This window comes from Drosophila simulans, chromosome 3R, assembly GCF_016746395.2.
Source record: "Drosophila simulans strain w501 chromosome 3R, Prin_Dsim_3.1, whole genome shotgun sequence".
Taxonomy (NCBI): domain Eukaryota; kingdom Metazoa; phylum Arthropoda; class Insecta; order Diptera; family Drosophilidae; genus Drosophila; species Drosophila simulans.
This window is the reverse complement of record NC_052523.2, coordinates 8,410,623-8,434,976: the sequence shown is the minus strand read 5'-3', so window position 1 is coordinate 8,434,976 and position 24,354 is coordinate 8,410,623. Positions and strand designations below refer to the sequence as shown.

The window sequence follows — 24,354 nt, the reverse complement described above, 5'->3', positions numbered from 1 at the left end:
TCTGAGCAAGTTCAGAGTTCCGGGCAAACGAAAAGTTTGAAATCAACCCGGGCAACTTTGAGTTAGTGAAGTTGGACTGTATGTTTGTGTTGTCACTGCTCTTTCTCATTGTTGGCACTTGCTTTTGCTTTTGCTTGTTGCCTTTGGGCCATATTTTGCACCTTTTACGTTTATTGTGACATTATGCTTTGAATAATGGACGACACAAAAACAACAACAACTAAGACAAAAACAACGCGACAGGGCAAACACTTTTTTCCTTCTTTTTTTTTTTTTTTAGAAGTCTGGGTTCGACGGTCGGGGAGTGAAGGTTGGGATGATGGACTTTGCTGGGTTAGTGCCTGCCACTTTCCTTGTGTATTTTGCATCCTTTTTACATTATGTTTTGATTAAAAACTGAGCCACAGCTTCACCGCAGCAGCTGGAAACGAGGAAAACACGAGGAAAAACACTGAATACACAGAGAGAGGGGAAATCAGAAGCAGTGCAAACAAAAGGCAAAGGCAAACAAAACATAACAAAGTGCGGTGTGTACGGACTTTGGTCAAGGAAACGGGGGCGTGGCCAGCCGGTGGGCGGGTAAATAGCTGCCACTGCGGCGGTCACTTTCAGGACATCGGAGCGGGAATATAAAATAAAAAAAAAAGTATATATATGAAATTCTGCGGCTAAGTGAAAAATGCTGATTAAAATGACCAAGACCAGAGAGCCAGCTTGTGGCGCTCGGAAATTTATTAAAAGGCAAGATGACATAACATGAATTACGCAAAAAAAAAAAACGTGGATGGGAAATAATCTACCATTTCACTTAACATTTCTGCCCATTTTCCGCTCCCTGTGCAAATAACTCAGATGTCACTTTCAAATATCTCGATGACAGCTCCAGTGGCTCTTTTATTTGGATTTAATTAAAATGTTCTGTCTAGCATGACGGCAGGGAAAAGTGGCAGTCGAGTTTAGTTGGCCAGATGTGTTCAGATTTGATAATGTGATGTAATTTCCCACTAGATAGTTTTAATGGAATCTCAAAAGCAGTAATTACAAGTAGCCTACACGCAGATTAGTAAAACAAAATACCAGTTGTTGCTAAGCGGGCTTTAACATGCTTAAAAATGGTTTAATTTAATAGTAAATATTTTCAGGAAAAAATTATATTTTTCGAAGTTAAAAATTGGTTTTAACTTAATTGATTTTTAACTTTTAATACCTGTATTAATTTCCTGCTCATAAGCAACTGCTTTTAATTATTTGCCCGACTTTGTCTTTCCAAGCAGAAGCTTAAAGTATTATTACTTTTAATTATTATATAAATAATCATGCCTTCGGGCAATTTGTTCGACCATGTTTGTTTTCCATGTCAACCGTGTAAAAGCTGAATCGAATTTTAATGAGACTTTTGTGTTGAACATAATTTTCTTTGTTAACCGCAAAGTTTTCATTTTTCACTTGATGCTTTGGAAACCAATTAAAATTATCCCGGCGAATGGCGAGGGGAACACCATGTTACATGTGCCAGGACACGAGACTTGGGATACAGGACACAGGACACGCTTCCCTCAGCTGAGCCGGTGGCTTGTCACACCTCCAAAAAAAAGTAGGGGGGGATAAAAAACGAAGAAAATCCAGGGGAAAAAACAAAATGCGAACTGGCAAAAGAGCAGCGAAACCCGAAACCTCTGCAGTTGGTAAACTCGGTTGCCACAAAGTGAGTGAGTCATTATGGTGGCAAGCGGAGGGTTTTTGTGGCCGGCATTTGGATGGGAAACCATGGCGGGGGGCAGGGGCTGGTCCTCTTTGGCGCCTCTCAGTTTTTTTTGTTCTCCCCACAAGGATCGGATGTGTAACTGCGTGTGTTTTCGGGGCAGCTGCATTGTCGGGCAATTAAGCGCTGTCCCCGGCTGAAACTAAGCTCATTGCACTCAGAAAAATTAATTAATTAGAAAGCTAAGTAATGATGAGAAGAAGAATATCAACAGCATTCCAAATCGTATCTTGCAGCAAACGAAATAAATTATGTGAAATGAGTATTTCAATGCATGTTTTCCAATGAATTAACAACATTAATTAAATGCTTTTAGATTCCATGCCTCTTAATCTATTTTATTACCAATTAGCAAAACTGTTGGTTACCATATGAAAATAATTGTTTCAGAGATATATATCTTCTTTAAGATATATATTTATTTAATCAGAAATAGAATCAACATATTTCTAGTTTTTGGTTTCAAGTTCTCTCTATTTATTTAATCAGATACAAAATTCATCATTTATCAATCTTCTCTTGTGCACAATGAGAAGGCAGGGAGTTAGTCGGCGGAGCTTCAACATCTTTATTAGATCGACTTGTTTAAATTAACAAAATGAATGGCCAAATATTTTTCACTCGTGGGTTTTTGGGGTGGTGCCAGGAGGGGATGCGTTCGTGCCCCGCCAGGCGGCACCTGCCCCTCTTTTTCACTTTGGCATCTTCAATTTGGGTTCATTGTCGTTGTATCTCGTGGCTTGTAATCAAACAAATGACTGCGCCCAGGTGTTGCCGCAGGCGGTGTGCCACCACACCCACCCACGCGGCATGGCCACCTCCCTTTTGAAAACTCCACCCACATCCTTACAATACGGAGGTGTATAGCTCGGCTCTTAAAGCTTCTTTCATTGCCTGTCAGTCGTTGGGTTTTTGGCTTCATTTCGCCCTTAACGTGCGTTTGGCTCCATTATTGGCTTTTGGCAGGCAGGCTCCTTTCTGTTGCTCCTCGCAAACGGGCCATATGTATGTATGTCCCACTGTCTTCGTGTTTTTCCCAGGCGTCTCCCTCTTTACTTTTAATGATGCGCAATTTGTCGTTAATTTTTTGGGCATTTTGTTTTATGTTTTATTTTTGCTTCTCATCATGTCCCAGCTGAGACTTGCCTCTATCACTTCCGGGTTCTTGGCTCTTACACTGGGAAAAATAAAGTTAATCCATAGTTCAATAGTGCGACCTACAATAGTGACCATATGGCCTTGAGTATCTATTTGGTTGCTAGGGATATTTTCAAAGTTTTGCCAGGATACTATAAAGTTTCTTGCATAAATTTTAGATAGATTTTATCACTGTGTATATTTCCATTCCACTTGCGATTGGATTTTGTTTTCTTCGCTGTGTGACTTTGGGGAATTTTTGTTTTATGTGTTTGGGTCGTGCTAAACTTTCGTCGTTGTCATCATCATTTCATTAATGGCGTTTTTAGTTGTTACTCTATTCCCTATTCATGCTATTGTTGATCTATGTCCTTTTTTCGGGCTGGCTATTAAAATCTGATTATGTGCTCCAATGGGATTGGGAATACATACAGATACAGCGAATTGCGGAAGCCCCAACATTTTCCATTACATTTTCCCCAGCACTCTCAACCGGTTTCCGGCCATTGTGTTCATTAAGTTAAGCGCTCGTTGAAACTAAATGGCGCTTAAAGGATTCCGAAAGCGGAGAGAGCAAACAAGGAGCAGCGGGCTAAGGGAAAGGCGAAGGCATTACCAGCCACGTGGCAAACCCTTTTACGACTTCATTTTCATTAGCGCACAGCGAGCAAAGTGCAAAATCTAGCCAAAAATCGTCCAACTGCACCCACTATCCATTTCCCCCCTCTTTTTTGGGGGTTGGCAAAACTACTACTGCCAAGCCCAAAAACAAACCAAGTCAGAAGCGAACAGAGCAGACCAGAACCTGCACCAGAAACAGAACCGCCAACCAAAACAAATGCCCCGCGGCATTGTGGCCACTGTGCATCTGTTCATCTGTTCATCTGCTCATCCAATGCAGCTCCATCCGCCGGATGTGCTCCATCTCATCACCTGGTGAAATGGGTGAACGGTTGAGGGATGCAGTTTCCAGGCAAAAAGAATATTTAGCTGCCCTCCATAACAAACATTTTTCTTCATTCTTGATAATTCAAAGCGATTAGAAGAAGAAGTTGGTAGCTTAAGTCCTTTAAAGCTCAAATTAAGTTCAGAATGATTGATCATCTGATCACTTAAGTTCAGCAGTGCAGCAGAAACAATTGAGTGATTTGTTTAGTAAGTTGATTTCAAGTGGTCAACACTTAATCCGCATCTAAGCAGTTTGTTTCACAAAACTGTAATCTTATTCAAAACTATTAAACTAAATAGCCAATTATAGTCTGTACTATTAATCACCTGCAATTTGTGTTAGATACAATGTATTTAAACATATTAGTTGCCATTAGAGGCATGAATATTTAATAATGAACGGCTTAGCGGCAGTAAAGTTTATAAAAAGCTTGAATATGCTTTAAATTTGAATAAACATTATATGAGTTGAAAATATTGCGAGTTGGCCAAAAATATTCCATGCAATTCCGCGGAATTCATTCTACTTGAAGCTATAATTTTGTTCTTCTGCTTTTTCTGCTGCTTCCTATTGTGATGTTTGCCTCAAAATAGAGCTGAAAATGGTGAAGAAGCTGGAGATGATGTGCTGTTCAACTAGCTTTTAGCCAAGAGGCGGCTCATTTCACTCGACGCCTCATGAAGCAACGGGCATTGGCCCAAACGCCACTCCGCCGGCATGCATTCCCCGCTCGCCATTCCAGTGGTCCAATCCAATTGCCATGCAAATGTGCAACAATTGACAACAGAAACAGGCGCCAGACGAGATGCGATGCCATAGATATAACAACATATAGCAGCAGGAGGAGCTGGCAGATGTGGCGGAGCTGGAGGAGCACACATGACGCACATGGACATGGACAGACAATTAAGTGTCAAGTTTTTCACGAACATTATAATGGTGGGGGCTGGAGCAGCATGGCGAGCTGGAACTGAACTGCTACTAGTGACGACGAGTGTTTTATGCTGTTTTACATTTGTCTCGGCATGGAGCGGATGCAAAGCGCGCTAAAGAGGCGTTTCAGGCGTGCACTGCAAGAATATACCCTGTAACAAATCAATCCATTCAATATTACGCTAAAAACCAAACAGATGACCTATATAAATATATTATATATAAATAATACACTATATATAAACTTAATACACTAAAATGGAATGATTTCTAATATACACTCTCCTGCTTGAATGCAATCAACATATTTAGCAGTTAGTTAATATTCAATTTGTTTGCAGTGCAGCCAGTGACATTTGTCAACTGGCTGGCGACCAGAACAAAAACGCTGAGATTGAGCGGCTGGGGCTGTGGGGCCATCGCAGACAACGGGGCGTATGTGTAACTTCCGGATTTTCTTGTTGTTATTGTGCTTTGCCATGTTTTTTTTTTATTTTGGGATGCTGCCTGGGCAAAGTGGATTATGCTAGTGTGTGTGTGTGTGGTTGTAGTGGGGATATTTCATTTGCCCGGCTCCCCTAAAATTTCCCCCCTTTTGGGGGGTGGACTCCTCTCGAAAACGGAAAACACTGCAGAAGCCAGGCAGGCAAACAATTGCCTAACAAAAGCGGCTTACGTACAACACTTGAGGCTCGCACAATTCTGGCTGTTGCTCTCTGGTTTTTGCCGCTTTTTGTTGCTTTTTGCCATTTGATGCTGCTGCTGTTGTTGTTGTTGTGCTGCCAACTAGAGTCTGACTGCAGTTAAATTACAATTGTTCGCTTTGTTGCACATTTGTTTTTTCCACCGATTTTTGCGCAATTTGCATTCTACTTGGGGTTTCCTATTCGCCATACTCCGTTCTATTTTAGGGTATTACAAAGTTGGTTTGTTGGCGTCACGAATTGGCTTGAAATTGATATTAACGCCCAATTGAATTCTAATAAATTATAATAATTTACAACACTGCATGAATTTCCAGTAAGTTGATTATTAATCAATGCATCTCTTTTTTGCAGGTAATAAACATTTAACGACGGATTGTCACTCAGTAATTTATTTCAGACCGGGAGTTCACATTTAATAAGGTATTACATTTATTTAAAAATGATTTATTTCATTGTTTTTAGTGAGGTGTAACTTGTTAGATTTATATTTTTCATGTAATTATGCCTTGCATTTTGTATCAATTATTTTCTGGGCTTGAATGAAATGCATAGTATTAATTTAAATTTGTTTAACTGCTGTTCTGCTTAATACTTTCTTCTTTATATGTATGTATACCCTCAAAATCGACGTTACTTTATCCTAAACCACTGAGTACCTTCGGTTCGAACCCTTTCTTTTTGAGTTTCAGAACCGTTTCTAACTGTGTGTTCCCTTTTCAAACCTTCATATAAGTAATATGTAATTGTGTCTGGTTTGCTCGAAGGGAGATGCACACATTCAGTGGTAACAGGCAGCTAGAGGGAGACAGGTCGACAGAGGTGGAAAGAGAGGGGATGAGTGGCCCCACCAGCTTTGTCACAACGTTTTCCGCTTTTCCCCGCTGCTTTTTTGCATTGTTTTCCATGTGGTGGTGTGTGCGACAGTGTTTAAATGGTATAAAATGCTAATCGCATTTGCTCCACACGCCGTTGATTTATGCCTGTGTGTGTAACGAAAGGATTTCTTTCTGCCATGTGTGTGTGGGCGTAAAGGCTTATGTGGAATTTGGCTGCCACGGCTTAAAATTTCGTGTTAATTGTAACCAAATTCAAAATTAATTCATTAGTCATAAATCAGAAGTGTGTGCGCACTGCGCACCTCAAAAAAAAAATTAAATAATAATCCAGGAGGGCGAGAAAAACGAACGCACAAATTCCTTGGCAGCTGTGAAATGTAAGGCGCACACAAACAAATCTCATTTGCATATGCAAGTTAACTTCATTTGCATGAAATGCGACGTCGCTTACCCAAAAAAAAAATAAAGGAAACAGGACGAAAATAGCTGGGAAATTAGGATGCCAGGGTATGGGTTAAGCACTTGCACTTCGTTGACTTGGAGGACCAAGAAAAGCAAAAGCAGTGCGTTCTTCAAGACATTCACACTTAACTGTCGAGCAGCGGAATGAATACAGTCCGTTTCGTAACAATAAGGAAAAGTCGTAAAATAATTGATAGGAATTTAAACAAGAAATTGCAAAGTATTCACAAACCATCAATTGCTTTAATCTTATTGAGTGGCTTAAATTGAAATTTTTATCTTTAAAGCTCTTAAACATAATTTTGATAATGTTAAATTATCCTTTGAAATATTTAATCGAAGATATAAAAATTTGTAGAATTCATTAATGGAATCAAGATGAGTAAAGTTTGAAGTTTCAGATTTAGTTTCATTTTGAAGAATTACTATTTAGTTACTACAATGAAATTGTGTGTTGATTGATTTAAGCTTTGCTTAATTCCACAAAATGATTTCATGAGGCTGGAAACTAAATAATTGTTCAATATTATAAAGCGATATATAAATTTACCAGATAACTCAATGTGGTTGTTATACAAACTTGGAAAACTAATTCGTAATTAAGTAATTTAATCCGCTTGGTCCCATTGGGCTTTGAGTTCTAATACGCACTGTATTTGTGCATCCGGTGCGCTGATGTACATGAAGTACATAATGTGGGTAAATGGAATACACACAAGCAGTCCAAGGAGGAGACGCAGGGGATTCAGCAGAGGATTGGATGTAGGGAGTTCGCAGCAAGGACGAAGGACTAAGGGGAAGTTGCGGCTCTGTAGCTGCCTGCGTTCCCATAATGAAGCATCACGAACTTTTGTATTATAACTCATTAAATTTCTGCGGCTGCTGCAGCAGATGTAGTTTCCGAGATGCACTAGCAGAAATTACTTGTATTTTCACTACTTTTAAGGACTTCCTGCTCCTTTGCGCTGTGCATCCTTAACACTTAATTTCGCTCTTCTCACTTCATCTGGCATTCCGCTTAAATTCGTTTAATTACTCGCTACGGTCTGGAGCCAAAGTCCTGTATTCGTTTCGACCTCTTCATTATTATTCTTTTGGCCCCGAATTCATTTTCATTTGTGCAGCTCGTAAGTTTTCCCCATCGCCACATGGCAGCCTGAAGTCATTTTTCGCCGGCTTTCCTCCGTCTGTCCCTATCTCTCTCTCTCTCTCTCTGTCTCTTTTTTCCCTACTTAATCCTTGTTAGCTTTCGGCGTGAGCTGGTTTTTCTCCGTCTTTCGCGCATTTTATGCAAATTACTTGCTTAAAGCTTAAAGAATAAAAAAATAAATGGCAAGTGCAGATTGGTGCTGGCACAAAGCCAGTCACGTCACATGTGGCTGGGGAAATATGCCATTCGGCTTTGGACTTATCGACTGGGTTGCCTCCATTTAAACCTGGCCCAAGAATATCCTTTTTCTCAAATGCGAGTTGCGTGACTTTTGTGACTTTTTTTTATACTTCTTATGGTTGTCTTGCTCATCAACGAGGCTACTGGCGTCAGGGCGCTCATCACCATCATCATCATCCTCATCATCATTCGCGTTCCTGTTGACAGTCGAGTATTAAAATGCCACCGAATTACTACAACCGACTTTGCATTTATCTTTCCGGACTGCTTTTAACTTTTTCTTGAAGTCGCAGCTTTATTAAATGGAGCATAATTTATGTGAGGGATTTCATTTTATTGCACGCAAAAAGGAGACTCATGATATGCATATCAGATGATTACCTCAATGAAAAGTATACTCAGTTATGAGAGCAAAGATGATGGGCAGTGAAATTTGGCTAATTGAAGTCTAATTACTGTAAAGAACTCCCTGTAATCCATACCCAACCACTTAATTCCTTTACACTGCCTCCAAGTGGGTCAGCATTTCGACCCAAATTTCAGTACCCAAACCAATCCAATCCCATGCAATTCAATCCAATCAAACTTGCTCTAAAACCACCCTCGAAACAACTACAACCCTTTGGGTCAACAACTTGGCCGCACCCCGCAATCAAGTTCAAGGCATGCATGTAATAACCAACTCAATTACTCGCCCATGGCAGTTTGCTATCGATTTAATAATTGGCTGATAAAAGTAAAAATACACCGCAATCGATAAAATCCATTAGCCATAAACAAGAGGGATGGAATGTGTGTGTGTGCTGCGTAGTTTCCTGCCCAAAGAAATCAAAAATCGATTAAGCTCCTGATGAATTTCCCTTTCTCCACTGCGGTTGGCAAAAAAAGTTTTAATTACGCGCAAATAAAACGTGTATCGCTGTTAATATGGCAGAAGTTCTTGAAATTTTCATCGCAAATTGCCATTTAAAATGCAATCACATTAAACCCAGACATCCTTTGATCAATTGAGCCAATTGCGGAATGCTTAATTGCTGGTGCTTAATGGGTTTTTTTCGCCATTCTTGTTCCTGTTCTGCAGTTACTTGAATGTATATAATTGGTTAAGTCTGCTGCAGGGAAAACTATATATTTAAATTAACTTTATACAACAATTTGCTATTAATTTCAATGTAACAAGGGTCAAGTATATATACATTCATATATATCACCCAACTTTGGTTATAATATGACAAATTTTCAGTAAAAGCTACAACTGCAATTGTGAACATCTCAACCTTGTTGCTTAGTGTAAGCATAACTGCCAAAAATAAAGGAAACACGTTTCATCTTCCCGATTCGGATGCATCTGAAATCTAACAGCTGCCCCTGAAGCGCAGATGAAACCTCCAACTGCTTCGAATGACTGACCATTAATTTGAACAAAGCTAATGCCGAAAATTATATGGCCAACGGTATCCGCCAAAAAATTTGGGTTACCCTCGAAAACGAGCAAAAAAAAAAAGACTACAAACAAGGAAACGGGTTTGCCAGCGACTGGTTCGCGAAGTAAGTTCCGCTCCCCTGGGCCCCAAAAAAGTAAAAAACATAAAAAAACAAATCATTGAGGGACCTGCAACAAGAACAGATGTCGGCGATCGCGGTCGAGTTACCTGAGATCGGAGCGCTTCGCTCTCGTCTGCCACATTATACGATATATGCTGTCTTCTTTGATTTGAGCAGTGGCAGGTGCAAAAATCCAAGCCTGATCAGCGCTTTAGGGTCTCTGTTTCTGGGCACTGAGAGAAAAGGGGAGCAGTAATATCTAATCCTCTATATTATATATATTTATATTTTAATTGGAATTTTAAAAGTATTAACTAGCTTTCAATTTACTATTAGATCCATCTTTATATTGTGAGATACATAGTATTCCTCTATCTTAAGTATAGAAAAGAGCTAATGCTTAAATCTAGAACAAAAATCTGGTTTCGATAATAGCATCATTAATATCCTTGGAAACATGATCACTCAAAATTGTAGTAATTCGTTGGCTTTCTAGCTTGATATACAGATATTCCTCAGTGCAGGTATATCTGCTCCTTTCCCTGGCTTTTGTGTCCGTTGCCTTAACTGATTTCCTTGGCTGTGGCACACCTGCTGTCCTGTCCTTGTTTGCGATCTTCCCCTGAACTTCGAGTTGCACATGTATGCATATCCCTATATCTCTTCTTTGCACTCTGACTCACGCAGGTAGGCTGACGTGATCCTTTTGTGGCCATAATGGCCTTTTCGCAATTTGTTTGCTTTGGTTGTTGGGCTCTGCGTTAATCGAAAGTGCTTAAGTCTGTATCCTGCGCAGGACCCTCGAAGATTACAATCTGCGGCTTAGGGCGGTCGGGTCTGGAACGACCTCTCATCATTGTCCGTGTCAAAATAATTGCCATAAATTATTCCACTACCTGCTACTGTCTGGAAACGACCTCGTCGAATCACTGGAACAAAAACTAAACTCCTTGAAGATGTGTTAATTTCAGTGACAGTCCTAGGTGTCAATCGAATTAATATCTTTTGTATGACCCTTGAAACTTTCACTTTGTTTACCGTTTTTCAAATGACATAGAAACTCTGTAAAAATGTGAAAATTCGAAATACTTAAATAATTGTGTCTGCCTTCAATTTTGCATTGCCATTTTCTCGTTCTCTTATTCAAGCCCCCTTGCTCTTATCAACGTTTGATGAAGTGATTCCACTTCAGTTTCACTTGACCAAATAAAATTTCCTTCATTAAAATGAATGAACACCGAAAACTAAACTTGAAATTGCCGAGCCTCGAAGGGGAAGGTCCTTCTGCAATGGGGGATGAGGACGTTGAATGGAGGCAAGAGGCTTAGCTATCTCTGAGTACATCTATTCCGAGTTCAGCTCGCATTTTGCAGTTTGTCGTGCCGTTGTCGTTCAGATTTACGAAAATTACTACTGCTGTACAGGGGGGGCACTTCAACTTGAACTGTCGCGCAGTTGGTGTTTTCCGAGCAGACTTTCCCCACCCACTGAGAATACAGAAGACCGCCCGTTTTCACCACCCCCTCATCGCCTTTCTCCACGGCACTCCCCAAATCCCAACTGCATTTGCCAGTGTTATTCCAACGCCACTCGCCGTCGTATTGTTTGACAGTTCTGTCTCTATTTCCCTTCCATCTGAACCCCCCTCCCCCGAAAACAGCCCAGAAGCAGATAAAAGAAAAACTTTAGTTTCCGACTATACACACCGAAATTGGTGAGAGAAACCAGCCAAAACCAAACTAAACCAAAAATCGATACCAATAACAGACGAGGGAATGGCAGGGGAATCATTCTTTGGAGGCTTTTGCTAAGCTATATGGTATTTAAAATGTTTAAAAGAGTTCTGAACAATTCAAGCGCATAAAACATTTTATCGAAGACAGTTATACCATTTAAAAATGAATTATTAGAAATATTTATAAGTTTTCTTCCTTCCTTTTGCCGACAACCATTAAAATGCCTTAGGGAATGCATCATATTTCAGGTTACAGGTGAAAGCAAAAATGCAATTAAAAATGGTTTCAAATGTACAGTGTCTGAAAAAAGTATTGAGCATCATTGTTATCAACCTTTAGACAAGTGTCGAAACTTTTTAAATAGACTTTTAACGAAGTGCCGGCGCAAAGCCGTCATTTTGCCAATAAATAGAGTGCCTGACGGAAGAGTCCCGCTCTTCCCCGTCCGGCTGACTGTTTTTATTTCCAATTTTCCAACCAACCTCCCACGGATGTGGAATGTGGTTCCTCCTCCGGCTGCTGTCTGTTTCCTTCATTTCTGTTTGACAGACGCTGAGAAGTACGTGTTTGGCCGGGGAGGTCCGGAGTCCCCGGAGGAATGGGAATGCCTGTCAAGGTAGCGACGTCGGAGCAGTTTGAAAATCTTTGTTGATAACCGCAACGAATGTACCGCCTGCTATCCTCCGGAACTGACTCATCCTCCGGCTGCTATCAATTGAGGAAATATCACTTCAAGTGGCCAGGCCATAAAACACAAAAACCCCTCCAAAATGTGGGAGCCCACAGTGGAGCCCAGTGTGCCACTTGAATCGCCTCGAGTGCAAATGAGAAAAGACGGATGAGTGGCCGGAGATCCTGGGGTCGTCCAGGTTCCAAGAGTGTCCTGCGTCCTCCTGTACTGTCGCTGGAAATTTATCATTTTGCACTCTGGGCTCGAATCGAGTGACAAACGAGTGCAAAGCGAAAGAGATTGGTAAGACGAAAATGTTAAAAAATGACACCAAAATGAAATACAAACTACGGTTTTTGGCCTTCGATTTTGGGATTTATGGTATCTGATAATGTCGGTTTTTAGTCTTCATGAGTGAGTTACAAATTAGTAAAAAATGTATTCAGGTGCTGCTGTCATAATTAATTATGATGGCTTAAAATAAAACTCGCGTTTCCATAGCTTTTATCAATAATTTGTTGTAAAAAAGAGCAAAATACACAATAAACACAATGGTAAATGTTTCAACAGATGTTATTTACACACTGAAGCATTGTGTTTGCATTTCAGTGGATAATGTAATTTTCTTTATTTTCCAAGAGAGTTTTTATAATCATCATTAAAGAATTAAAGTTGTTAGAACTTTACGTACTTCACACCATTTATTGGGAATTTTACTCATTTTCCGAATCGAGCATTTCCCTATTGACTTGACCCCATTCCCCAGGTATCACAGATATCATTATTTCAATAAATGTTGCTATCTCGAAGGAATGTTTGTGTTTGTATTAGTGGGTAGTGTGACTATGCTATCTATGTGTGTCAGTTAGTGAACTTTTGTGGTGCCTCCCCGCACAGCACCTCACCTCATTTGAGGCAGTGTGATATTTGCTTTTTAGCCCCACTCCCAACACTTTGTGACTATGTTTAATGATGAAGTCGGGGGCTTCCGGCTTTATCTCTGCTTACTTTGCCACCTCGTCGTGGGTGGCACACTCTCACATTCTCCGCTTCATCCTCTGACTTCTCCTCGAAGTTCTCTAGTGCAGATTGCCCGAGTGGCCGTGTCGGAAGTTGCCTAAAACATTTTTGTGATTCTGTCCGCCTGCTTTTTTCGTCCCACATACCCGCACATAAGTTTTTCAAATTTGTGCTCTAGTCCAGATCCTGCAGCTCCTTGAATTCCTCCCTTGAAGTCCTGCCCTCATTGCCTTAGATTTCTGCTTAATTTATGTTTCTATGCCGACTGTTGGTCTGTTTATCTGTCTCCTCTACTTACTATTCCCCTAAACCAGTTCTACATTTCTAGTTTTGTTTTATGCGTTTTATATTTAGCTACTCGAATTCCCTGAAAAATGTTGGAGTGCGGATTTAAGTATAATTAGAGATAAGTAGACTGAGAATTTCAGACCATTTGAGGGGGTCTATTGTATGATACTCTCATCGGTTGAAAAATAAATGCAGTTTAGAATTGTAACGTTACTTTAAGGTACAGGGCACCTACAATTCGTTACCAATTTGTTGGCCCTTTTAGGGCTGCCTTTATGCACAATGCTGGCTTTAAGTCTCATTTACCAGGTGCTCAGGCTACCCCATGCGTACACCTGTCCTCCGCCAGCATAAAAACGCAGCTGAATGCCCTGCCCCACCTACATTTTCACGTCCTGAATTTCCATTTACTGGCAGGAGCAGCTCCATTTGTTGGGGGCTTTAAGTTTTTCGGCCGCATGATAAAGTTGCCCAGATTGCGTCACATCTTAATGAGCAAATGCAGCGGGCTGGAGCAAAAGGACCGAGGTTGCAGGATATACATAAATGGGGGACCCAGCTACTTCCGCGACCAGGGCGACGGCCATGATTAATCTCAACACTTTCCGACCCATTAATTTCACTCGGCTGAAGGGAGTCTTGCCATTCGGCGAGGTAATGGATACGGCACAAACACACTGGATTCCGAAGGGGTCTGGTCTGCGAGTTGTCATGCGAGTGCTTCGATTCGCATTACTCCACACTCCTTTTGCAGCTGCCCAGTTTTTCGAGGGGTCCTCCGTTTATCCTTCGCTTTTCATCCACCTGTGGGGATTTCACACTCCCCTAATGTGTCGATGTCCAGCCCTTTTAGCAACACGGTTTCTGTGGATGATGATGATGGGCAGTTGACGATGAGGTGTAAACCAACAACAGAATACCAGATTGAAAGTGCCCTGCCGCATTATAACAACTGCCGACTGAAAATTGCAATTTACTTGGCCAGAAAGGTGAGAGGTGGACGCATATGAGCAATGCGTGTCATAAAATGGCTAAAATATTGCCCCAGGCTGAAACTGACATTAGGTGGTGGTGTGGGTGGAACGACCCATTCCGTGGAGTATCGACTGGGGGAGTAGGACATGGACATTAGGACGTGACCCGGTCGGGGGGAGTCTCATTTCCAGCCATCGTCATGGCAGCACCCTAATCTATGTCCTGCCAAAAGCGGGGAGGAAATATATATTTATTTATTTTTCTGCCTTTCTGCTTTTTATTTCCTAATTTTCCGATGCTCTTCTCTACTGGCAACAAGAGTTTAGAGGGGCTACTCTTGATCATAAAAAATATTTCTTTTAAACTTGTTAAAATGATTAAATTAGTAAGAAGAAAGGAATATGTTGTTGTTTTTTCTTGAAGAAGTAAATTCAGTATTTATTTTTATTAAGTTATATATTATATCTAAGATTGAATAAAATTGTTTTATTAATAAAAATATTAAGTTATAAATTAGGTTGCTCGAATGGATTTTGTAGGACATTCAAGCTTCGTCTTTGCCGAATTTCCCATTATTTCCTACTACGTTTTTACGGATTTTCTACCCCTCGTTGTCAGGAAACGAAATTACATTTGTACCTTTAATTTATTGATGTTTGAATGCGTTCGCCTAGTCACAGGACATTCCAGAGTTCACGGGAGTGCTGGTGAGGCATGATATTTTTTTTGCTTTTGGGGGAGGTGTGTCCTGCGTAACAGCTGTGTGTGAAAGGTGCGAGTGTGTTTGAAGGTGCCGATGTGAGCGGGATAACCTTGGTGGGCTTAGTTTAAAGGTTCATTTGTTCAGCACCCGTACGGGGCGTGAAAATGGCCAACTAATAGAATGTCTTGACCCGAGAAAAGGGTTGCCAGCAATTTGATTTACAATCCTGCCCTAATGGCCGGAAACGGAAGTGCCATGTGGGACGGCAAACAGAGGCAGACATTTTTCGGCACGTGACAGCACGAAATGCTAATGAAGTGGGCAATGGCAACCGTTTCATTTGTTTTTAGCACCCACCGCACAAATGCCAGGTGTGGATAGTAATGACGGATGGAGAAATCTCTTTTGGGCAAATTGCTTGCGAGAGATTTGCCAGCGAATCGGGTTCACTCAAAGTTAACTGACTCCTTGATGCCGTCATCCAAATGGCCATAAATTATAAGTGACGAAGGATCAGGTCGTTAGTTCTGACGGCAAAATCTTACAACTTATTTACATGCCACACCATCTATATATTTATATATATAGCTATTCGTTACCAAAATCCCTAATCTGTGCTATCAAGAACTTAATGCCACGTGCCAGACAACAAAGAAACGCACTCCCCGAAAAACGAAAGACGCCCCACAGGAAAATGCAAAATTTATCATTTGCAATGCGCTCGAATCCTGGAGCTCTAAAGGAATTCCGTACTTGACATGCCACCGCCACCAAGGTTTCGCGTTTCTTTGTTGCAGGTTGGATTGAAAAATTGCAAGTGCAAACTAATGAGTTGTTAGTGGTGGCGCAGGCTTATTAAGAATTTCCCCATAATTTTAAATCTTTGAATCAACTTTTGTTCAATACTCAAAAATGTAAATCATAACCAATTATTCGCACACTCAAACTTTATCTAGAATACCAATAATTTTGTCATAGATTTCAATCTTTCCTTTGTATAATTCTCCAATAAATTGTAGAATTCGCACAAGCGGCGACAAAACTTTTGCAGCTTTGACAATAAAAAAGTTTAAAGTCCTTTTGCGCCATTAACCAGACTGAGACAAAGACTCGGTTCACACACACACCCATGTCCTGGCAGGACGAAGGAAAAAGTTGAGCCACCCGGGAACCACCCATAAAGTCTGCAGATTGCCACGACCAAATGTTTGCGTAAATTTCCTGCAACAATTTTGCCAGTGGCCAAAAAGCAGAGGGAGGTGGATTCATTGATGGTGCAGGATGATGGTGCAAGGTGACACATTCCCTTGCCAGCGAGCAAGTGGCTGCTGCAACCACTCAGTTGCTTGTTGACTTTGCCTTTGTTCTTTCCTTTGCTTTTCACTACTGATGGGATATTTTTCATTTTTAATGCCACAGGACAAAGGACATGGAAACGAAGGACTTTCGTGTCGCACTCTTTCTAGTTGGTGTTCCGCTCGGCAATCATATTGGGATCAGCATTGTAAATTGCCCGACTCGAGTCGCATATTTCTTTATTTCTCCGACTGATTTTGATAAATGAGTCGAAGGAGATGGTGAAAATCTCCCCAGGCACAGCTTGTAGCATTTGATTGCTCCTTGCCCCGGCGAAAGTTAAACATTATTTCCTTATTTATTTCCCTCAACTTTCCAGACTCCGCAGCACAGAACCCTTTTGCACGCATTTCCTTTCGCTTTTCCCGCTTTCCCCACTTTTTTTTTTGCCCGAAAACATAAATTTGCTTTGTCGCAGCTTCCGTCTGGTCATGTTTTATTTTCTACTTTTTTTTTTTTTGTTTGGGGTTTTTCCTCCTCACTTTTCCGTGGCCCGTGTTGAACAGTTTGACAAGCTCTGAACATTGGTAAACTTTTTCCCCCTAACTGCTTTTGCAAATGAGATTTCGTTCAGTTTGCTGTGATAAATTGTTGATGGCGCTGAATGTGCTTACATGGATGGTGTGGGTGGGAATTTGCCAGGGGTTAGATTCCCAATTTTTTGGGGGCATGACTCGAGGAAGGCGTTTGGCATTTCGCTTGTCGAGAAATTTTTGGTTAAGCCGGTTGAGGAATTTCATCGATTTTTTTGATCGCATCCTAGATGCTCCCACCACCTTACGGTTTCCTTTTAATCCAATTCAATGAACCTAATATGGAAATTATTCTTTGGAATTTGCGGTGGTAAGTGATCGAATGACCCCTAATGTGCGCAAGGAAACCCAAAAGAATCTAATCTTAATTTATGTCGGGATTTTCTGGTTGCGTATAATAAAGTTAGGCAAGTTATAAACCAAACTTTCTTAACTCAAGCAGATAAATATTCAAAGGTACACAAAATGAAACGGTGAAACTCTAATGAAATATGCAAATGATTAAGGGCTGAAAGATGGGTGTTTCCAGTGGTCAGTCAGTGGAAGTAATTGTGGAAATTATGCGCTAATATTTTGCACAGACCAACAACAGCAACATTTCGCCATTAACTAAGCCAAAACTGAAACCCAATTAAAAGTTAAACGCCACAAAGGCAAAACCCATTGAAAAAAGCAGGAAAAGCTATAAAACCACGGAACAAAATTTTATATAATCTAATTAACAATTAAATCAAAGCTTGTGCATTTTTAAAGGCTATCAAGCTATTACTTTATAGCTGAAGAATAAAGCCATGTATTAATTGTATTCTTTATCGTTATAAAGAACATTTGAAGAACATGTGCAGTATTTTTTCCAGTGTCATATCTTGAAGTACTGAATATTTTTTCCTTGGTCAAGTTGAAGGCTTCCGGTTAGCTGCAGTCGAGGCCAAAAGGAGGATGCGAGCAGCGAGCTTAGCATATTATAAATAACATCCGAACACGCAAACCGTTTGGCCGGCCAGGTGAAAGCGGAGAAAGGCGGCGACGGGCAGGGAATTCTCAAACGAGTTAACGAAGCCATTGGCCGTAGTGTTGCGTGCCGAAAACTCTTTTCGGCCAAAAGCAAACTGAACCGAGAGAGAAACTTTTGCAGCTGCAGGACAAGGAGCTCGCACTACGGTTGCCGTAAGGAAGTTTGATTAAGTTTTCCATCGACTTAAAGTTCCTGCCCGCGAGGCGTCGAAATTAACTAACCCGGAAAAGAGAAAACCTCGTTCTTCGGCGGCGGATAGACAGAGAGAAGAGCATGATGGCGAGAAAGGACGTGCCTGGGTTCTCTATGAACGAGAACCCGGATAAGTATGCTATAGATATTCTCGCAGGCACGTAAACACATTAAGATGAGTGCGACAGAGATGGCCGCGGAGAGCTAGAGAGTGACGGGGCGATGGGATAGACCGAACCTCCTTTATGATTATTGTCTTAAAATTAATCAAAGTGCGTGCCTGAATTGGCCAAACTTTTTGGATGGTGTCCTAATAGATTTTGGGCCCCCCTCCCACTGCCCATCGCTTTTTGTTTGTGTTTTGCATTTAATTGATATCCAAAATTCATGCGGGAACAGTAAAGACTACCTAAGGAAAACCATAATTGAAGTCACGTAAGGGAAATTTAAAATTTTAAGAAGTCTTTAGTTCTATAAAATATGTTGTGTGACTTTAATCTTCAATATTCACTGCGTTTCTCTGACTTTATTGTGAAAATCAAGAATAGTTTTTCAGCTGTGAAAGTTTACTGTGGTAATCCCCACCACCAGCATTCGCTTCGGGTCAAACTTTAATACTTTGGTGGGAGATTAATTAAATTACAGGCAATATTTGTTATGCAGAGGAAAACACCAGTCGAAGGATTTGCCTTCGAAGCGAAACAAATTGTTCTGGCGTGTGGAAAGTTTCCGGGTTGGAGAACTTTCCCACTTGCGGTGTGGTGTTGTATGTTGTATGTTGCAAGTGTGTGTGTGCTGGATGTGCTGGGTTGGGGAGGTGGGTCCTTCAGCTGGCTGTTCCAGTGTGACAAGCCACTGAGGTGGCATATTTGACAACGTGTGCGGCCGATTTGTCGTTTGAAATGCCCGACACTTTGCGGCTTGAATGTCACAAGGACACCTGCGGCAATGGTTTCGATTTACTGTTTGATTTTCGGCAGGACGCTTCCACAAAAAAGCACTGCTCAAAGGCCGCGCACGTCATTTGCATACGGCTGAGGCGCCACACTTTGCGAAATGTGAGCCAGCTGCCTCCGTTCGCCTGCCTTTCTCCTTAGCCAACAACAAAATGAGGCATTGACAGCATTTCTACACGGGAAGAAAAAATGCCAGCTTGTATATAAAATGGAAAAATTGATTATAAGCAGCAAAAAACAATATGCTATTAGGAAAGTGCTTGTAGATCTTGGTTAATAAATAAATTAAGCATTATTTTTAATTTAAATTAGGCATTTATATATTCTAAATATGCTCAATATACTTATAACTTTATTAAGACCATTAAGTTTCATGGAAAACCATCTTGCGATGTAAACAACATTACTGGAAACTTTTCATCGTGTGCTTTCTGTTATCGAGTTTTTGCCTCCGTCAAATGTCACCCGCCATTTTATGTATTTTTAAATATATACAAAAACAGCCAAGAAAAAATGCAAAAAAAAAAAAACCGGAGTCAAGTGGAAGCACATTTTTCAACTGTCATCAGTTTAAGCTGATGAAATTGCTGACTGACGGACCCCAGCCCACTCCACTGTTTTTCATGCCCCCCCTCAATATTCGTGGTTCATTTGCCATCATCGTCAGTAATATGACATAAGTATACTTGGAAAAATGTTCCCCCGAATGCTCCACCAAAGTTTTTCCTTTTCATCTTGGGGAGCCCGCTGTGGCTGAGCTTTGTTGATTTCATAATGTTTGCAGACATTTTTGCTATTTTTTGATTTAGTGCCTGATATTGTTTTGTCCTTTCTTCCTTCGAGAAATAGCTGGATATTTTGTTTGTATTATTTTACTGCTTTCTGTTTGTATTTTTATTGGATCTGCTGATTATGATGCTATTTTTGACACTCGATAAAGTCAATAAACACACAAAATGAAGCTATAAATGGCTGAGACGGAAATTTGAGATTATAAGGTAAAAGTTAACTATCTAGGGAAATATTTTATATGTTGTATAAGTAAAATAAAATATTGTCTTATATTAATATCTTTATATTAATCTTCATCATAATAATCCTTCGGAAGATAAACGCTCAGCCCGACAATTTTTTAAGGGAAAGGTCTATTGGCTTTATTGCTTAACCGCGCATTTGATTCATCGATTTCCTGTGGCCGTCATAAATCAATTTATTTATATTTCCATTTCGGTTGTTTTTCCTCCCTTTTTTCGCAGCATCGACTACAACAAATTGAAGCCAACCAATCGGAACCAACTTTGAGGCAAAAGTGCGTTACGGTTCCGCCAATTAATATCGATGGTGAGTTGATTTTTATTCCGGAAAATGTCCACTTGCTTTATTTGCAATGCATTTCGCATTTTTCCATAAATTGCATTTTGCAATAAAATTTCATTTGCCATAAACTCAATTAAGTCTATACGGTGTGTAAATATTTCGAAATATGCAGGCTAATGAAATTTATGGTAGTCCATTTTGATTTGTTTGCACACTATTCGGTATAGGCTATAAATTGTATCGATTTTAAAGAGTGGAATATATGGATATTGGGTATCTTAGAAGTGAATTTAAAATTCAACTAAACTTAGCAGTGAATATGTATTTTACACTTCTTTTTTAGAAACATTAAGTAAGCAATAAAAATTGGCTGCGCCATAATCGCAGTTCAATCAGTTTTTTTCCCACGAGTAATTGTAGGTTTCGGTTTTTCTTTTCCATTTTTGCTCCATTTAAATGCAGTTTGTTGAACTTTTCCCGTTTGTTATTACTATTTTTTTTTATTACTAATTTGTATTACTAATGCGAACGGCAAACAAAGATGAGCTGGGGAAAAGTGCAGGGAAAAAATGGCAATGGCAAGCCAATGAGTCGCATGATTCGGGCAATTGCGATTCCAAAGGAGCAAAACTGCTCGTTCGCCTGCCTAGCTGGCCCAGATATCCTTGGGTTTGAGCCGGAAAGATGTCCGTAATAATTCACATCTGGCCAGAAGGGGGCAGAAAGCCCTGGGAAAAGGATTAAATATGCAGCACAAGTCGAGACCAGGAAGACTCTTAGTCACACGGAAGGAGCATCAGAAAATAGCAGTTGAAAAGTTTAGTTTAAGTGTAAGAGCAACAACAACAAGAAGAACAACAAGAACCACATCGACAGGCAGCAGAACTTGGCTTAAATGCGCTCATGTGCAAAAATGCCATTGTTTTGGATTTGGTCGTAAACAAAGCGGTGAAGCGAAGGCAAAAAATTTCCTTTTCCCTTTCCATACCCCCCCAAGAAGCAAAGAAAAACTTGGAAAGGTTGGCACATTTTCCACCTCTCCCTGTCGAAGTTGGGGGCGAAAAAAGAAAACGGAAGGCACTGGCTAGCACAGCAAATAAGTGTAAAAGGTTGGTCAAAACTTTGAGACCTGCTTAATTCCCTGGAAAGTGCACTTAGAGGGATTAGAAAAGTGGTCTTGTTAGTCAGGAAATGGTCAATTTATCAGGTTTCTTGGGTAATTTTTATATATTCCTTAATTAAGCAAATTTTAAGTTCTAAAGAACTACAAATTTAAAAATCAAATAAAGCTATACTAAATTTTATATGGTTTCCCAAAGTGTTAGCTTTACAAAGGGCTTAATTTCTGAATTCTCGAAACTCTGAATAATCTTTGGCATTATATGCACCCTGTTTGTTTTTAATAGGGTATGAGCAAGTAACAATAGAAACAGAGACAGCAACAATGCGCGTTCAACACTTAAGGACGCCTGCTCACACACACACACACACACAGAAGGACTTTCGAACACGCAGGATTGAAGGAGGAGGAGGAGGATGTAGGATAGTATGGCTGTAGTCCCAGAATTCTAGATCCCTTTTAGTTCCATTTCTACTTGAAGAGCGGGTAAAAAAGTGCTATTGGGTTTTTGGGTTCTTGCTGCTTTGCTTTTTATACCCGTTACTCTAAGTAAAAGGGTATGCTAGATTTGTTGAAAAGTATGTAACAGGCAGAATTAAGCGTTTCCGACTATATAAAGTATATTTATTGCTGAGGATCAATTATGTTCCGCCGACTGTCCCCAATTTTAAAATTCCTTCTCTTTTTATTCCCCAATATTAATCGGTATCCCAGAAAAATTAAGAAATTTCGCGTTCGCATTCACACTAGCTAAGTAACGGGTATCTGATAGTCGGCTATAGCATTGTGTCTTGTAGCTTTTCCTTTCAACGTGCGTAGTTTCCTAGAAAGGGGAAAGCAGAAGGGGGGGAACGGTTGGAACTTTGGCAGACTGTGCCACAAATGGCGTCGCATGCTAAAAACCCAAATAGCAACAGCAACCACCGCTGCAGCAACTACAACAATGTTGCGAATGTTTGCTTGCAATCTCACTGGAAAAACTTTTGAAATGCTGCAAAAAAAAAAGGCAGAAGCTAGACTACGTGGGCGGAGGCGATGGGGATCTCGAGTGACTACAAGTCATAAAGTACACAGCACAACAGGGCAAACACAGAAAGGACAATACGCAGACAGCCAAGAATCCGAGTCCTGTGTCCCCCGAAAATGTTCGTGTCCCGTTTCCAGGCAGTCCTGAATTGCAGTCACATTTTTGGCATATGTCACCACACAACCACATATGCAATTACAGGACTCGAGGCAGGCAAGCAGTTACATTGAAAACATTTTAACCAAAATTGAATTTACTCCCCAACTCCAGCCAGCCCAGGAAAACTCGGAAAAGACCGAACAAAGCCGCCCATTAATAATTCCAAATGGTCGCCAGCAAATTGACCATTCGAAGAGTGCCATCCATTGGCCCATGTAAGTTTCTTGCAGAAGTGCCAGAAAACAGCAACAGTTTCGTAAAAATGGCTTATAAATTATTATGGCACAAAAGAAGTAAAAGAATTTGTTCGGTCACTTTCGCAGCGAAGCCGAGTTTATAAATTGGCCATAAAGACCAGAAGCGGACAGAGAAAAGTCGGTGGTTTTGGGGCTGAAAAAAAAAGTTTGCGACAAATTGCAGGAAAAAAGTGCACTAAAATATAGGGCTGCCTCGTCGGATGCCCATTTTAATTCGGGTTACTACCAGAAATATTTTTAAGCGATGAATTTATGGCGGTTTCCATGAGTTACTTCTGTTTCCAATGTTTATTTGTGAAATAAAACTGCTACCTTAACTTTGTATTTGTCTGCATGTTCCCAAATTCGAAACAGTCGCACATACCCCAGAAATCTGTTGGCAAGTGGTCACTCAACAATGTTGTAAAAGGTTTAGCCAACAATTGGTCGCTCGGTTTATTTGTATAAAATAGATTCTGTCTAAATATTTATGCTTTTAGTTTCGAGTTTACTTTTCAAGCCATTGATATTTTCCCTTTTCCACTCCGTTTGCCGTTTGTTTGGCTTTCATTTTGGCAAATTGATTTGTCCATTTGAATAAATTCATACTGTGTACATTCCATACGGATACTTTGTTTGTCTAGATGGCATAGATGCCAACAATAACAGTTCAATTTAGTTGATTAATTGTCAATCAGCGGGCATATTTGCTTTTCACGGCCTTTTAGCCAAGCCGCAAGGATACGCTCGCGGACTGATTTTTAAATAGATTTTCCTGATTCCGTGGCTCTCCACTTCCTTGGTCCTTTTCTTATATCTCGTTCATCTGGTTTTCCTTCGTCATGTGGCAGCTGCTTTTAGGTTGCAAATAAATATTTTATGGCACTTTGGATGTGCTATCTCGCTTTCTCTCTACCGCTTTCGAATACAATATGGCCGCCGCCATTTTGGCATTCACTAGTTCGCCATTTTTACCATTCCGCCATATTTCATTTCCGCTTCCTCCACGTGCTTGTTGTTTTTGCTCCTGGTGCCTTTGTTTGTTTGCCGCTGCCATGGCGCATTTTGTGAAAAGTCAATTATTTATGCATGTCACGTTATTTTCCGGCAAAAGAGCACAAAAACCTGAAAGAAACGAAAGAAACCCCACCGAACCAAACCAAACCAAACAATCATGAGTTGGGTAGCACAGAAACAAATAGCACGAGCAAAAAAATAAAGAAATTTGCGCTAAAATGGCCAAAAATTCAAATGTCACCGCCAGCAGTAACCGCATTTTCCCCTTCCTAATTTTTCTCCGCATTACCCCGCTCTCCCCCCCTCGCCACGA

At 40.5% G+C, this 24,354-nt stretch overlaps 1 protein-coding gene across 3 annotated transcripts in view; it reads left to right on the top strand.

Annotated features, from left to right (window-relative positions):
- The window catches only part of LOC6727635 (protein tincar), a 62,616-nt gene that overhangs the window by 4,454 nt on the left and 33,808 nt on the right, over positions 1-24,354 (top strand). For 2 of the 3 annotated variants that reach the window (XM_016175511.3, XM_016175510.3), the window contains exon 3: positions 20,422-20,506. The exons of the other annotated variant lie outside the window; for it this stretch is intronic. The gene's annotated coding sequence lies outside the window, so the exon portion shown is untranslated. The remainder of the gene's footprint in view (positions 1-20,421; positions 20,507-24,354) is intronic. 3 annotated transcript variants of the gene reach the window in all.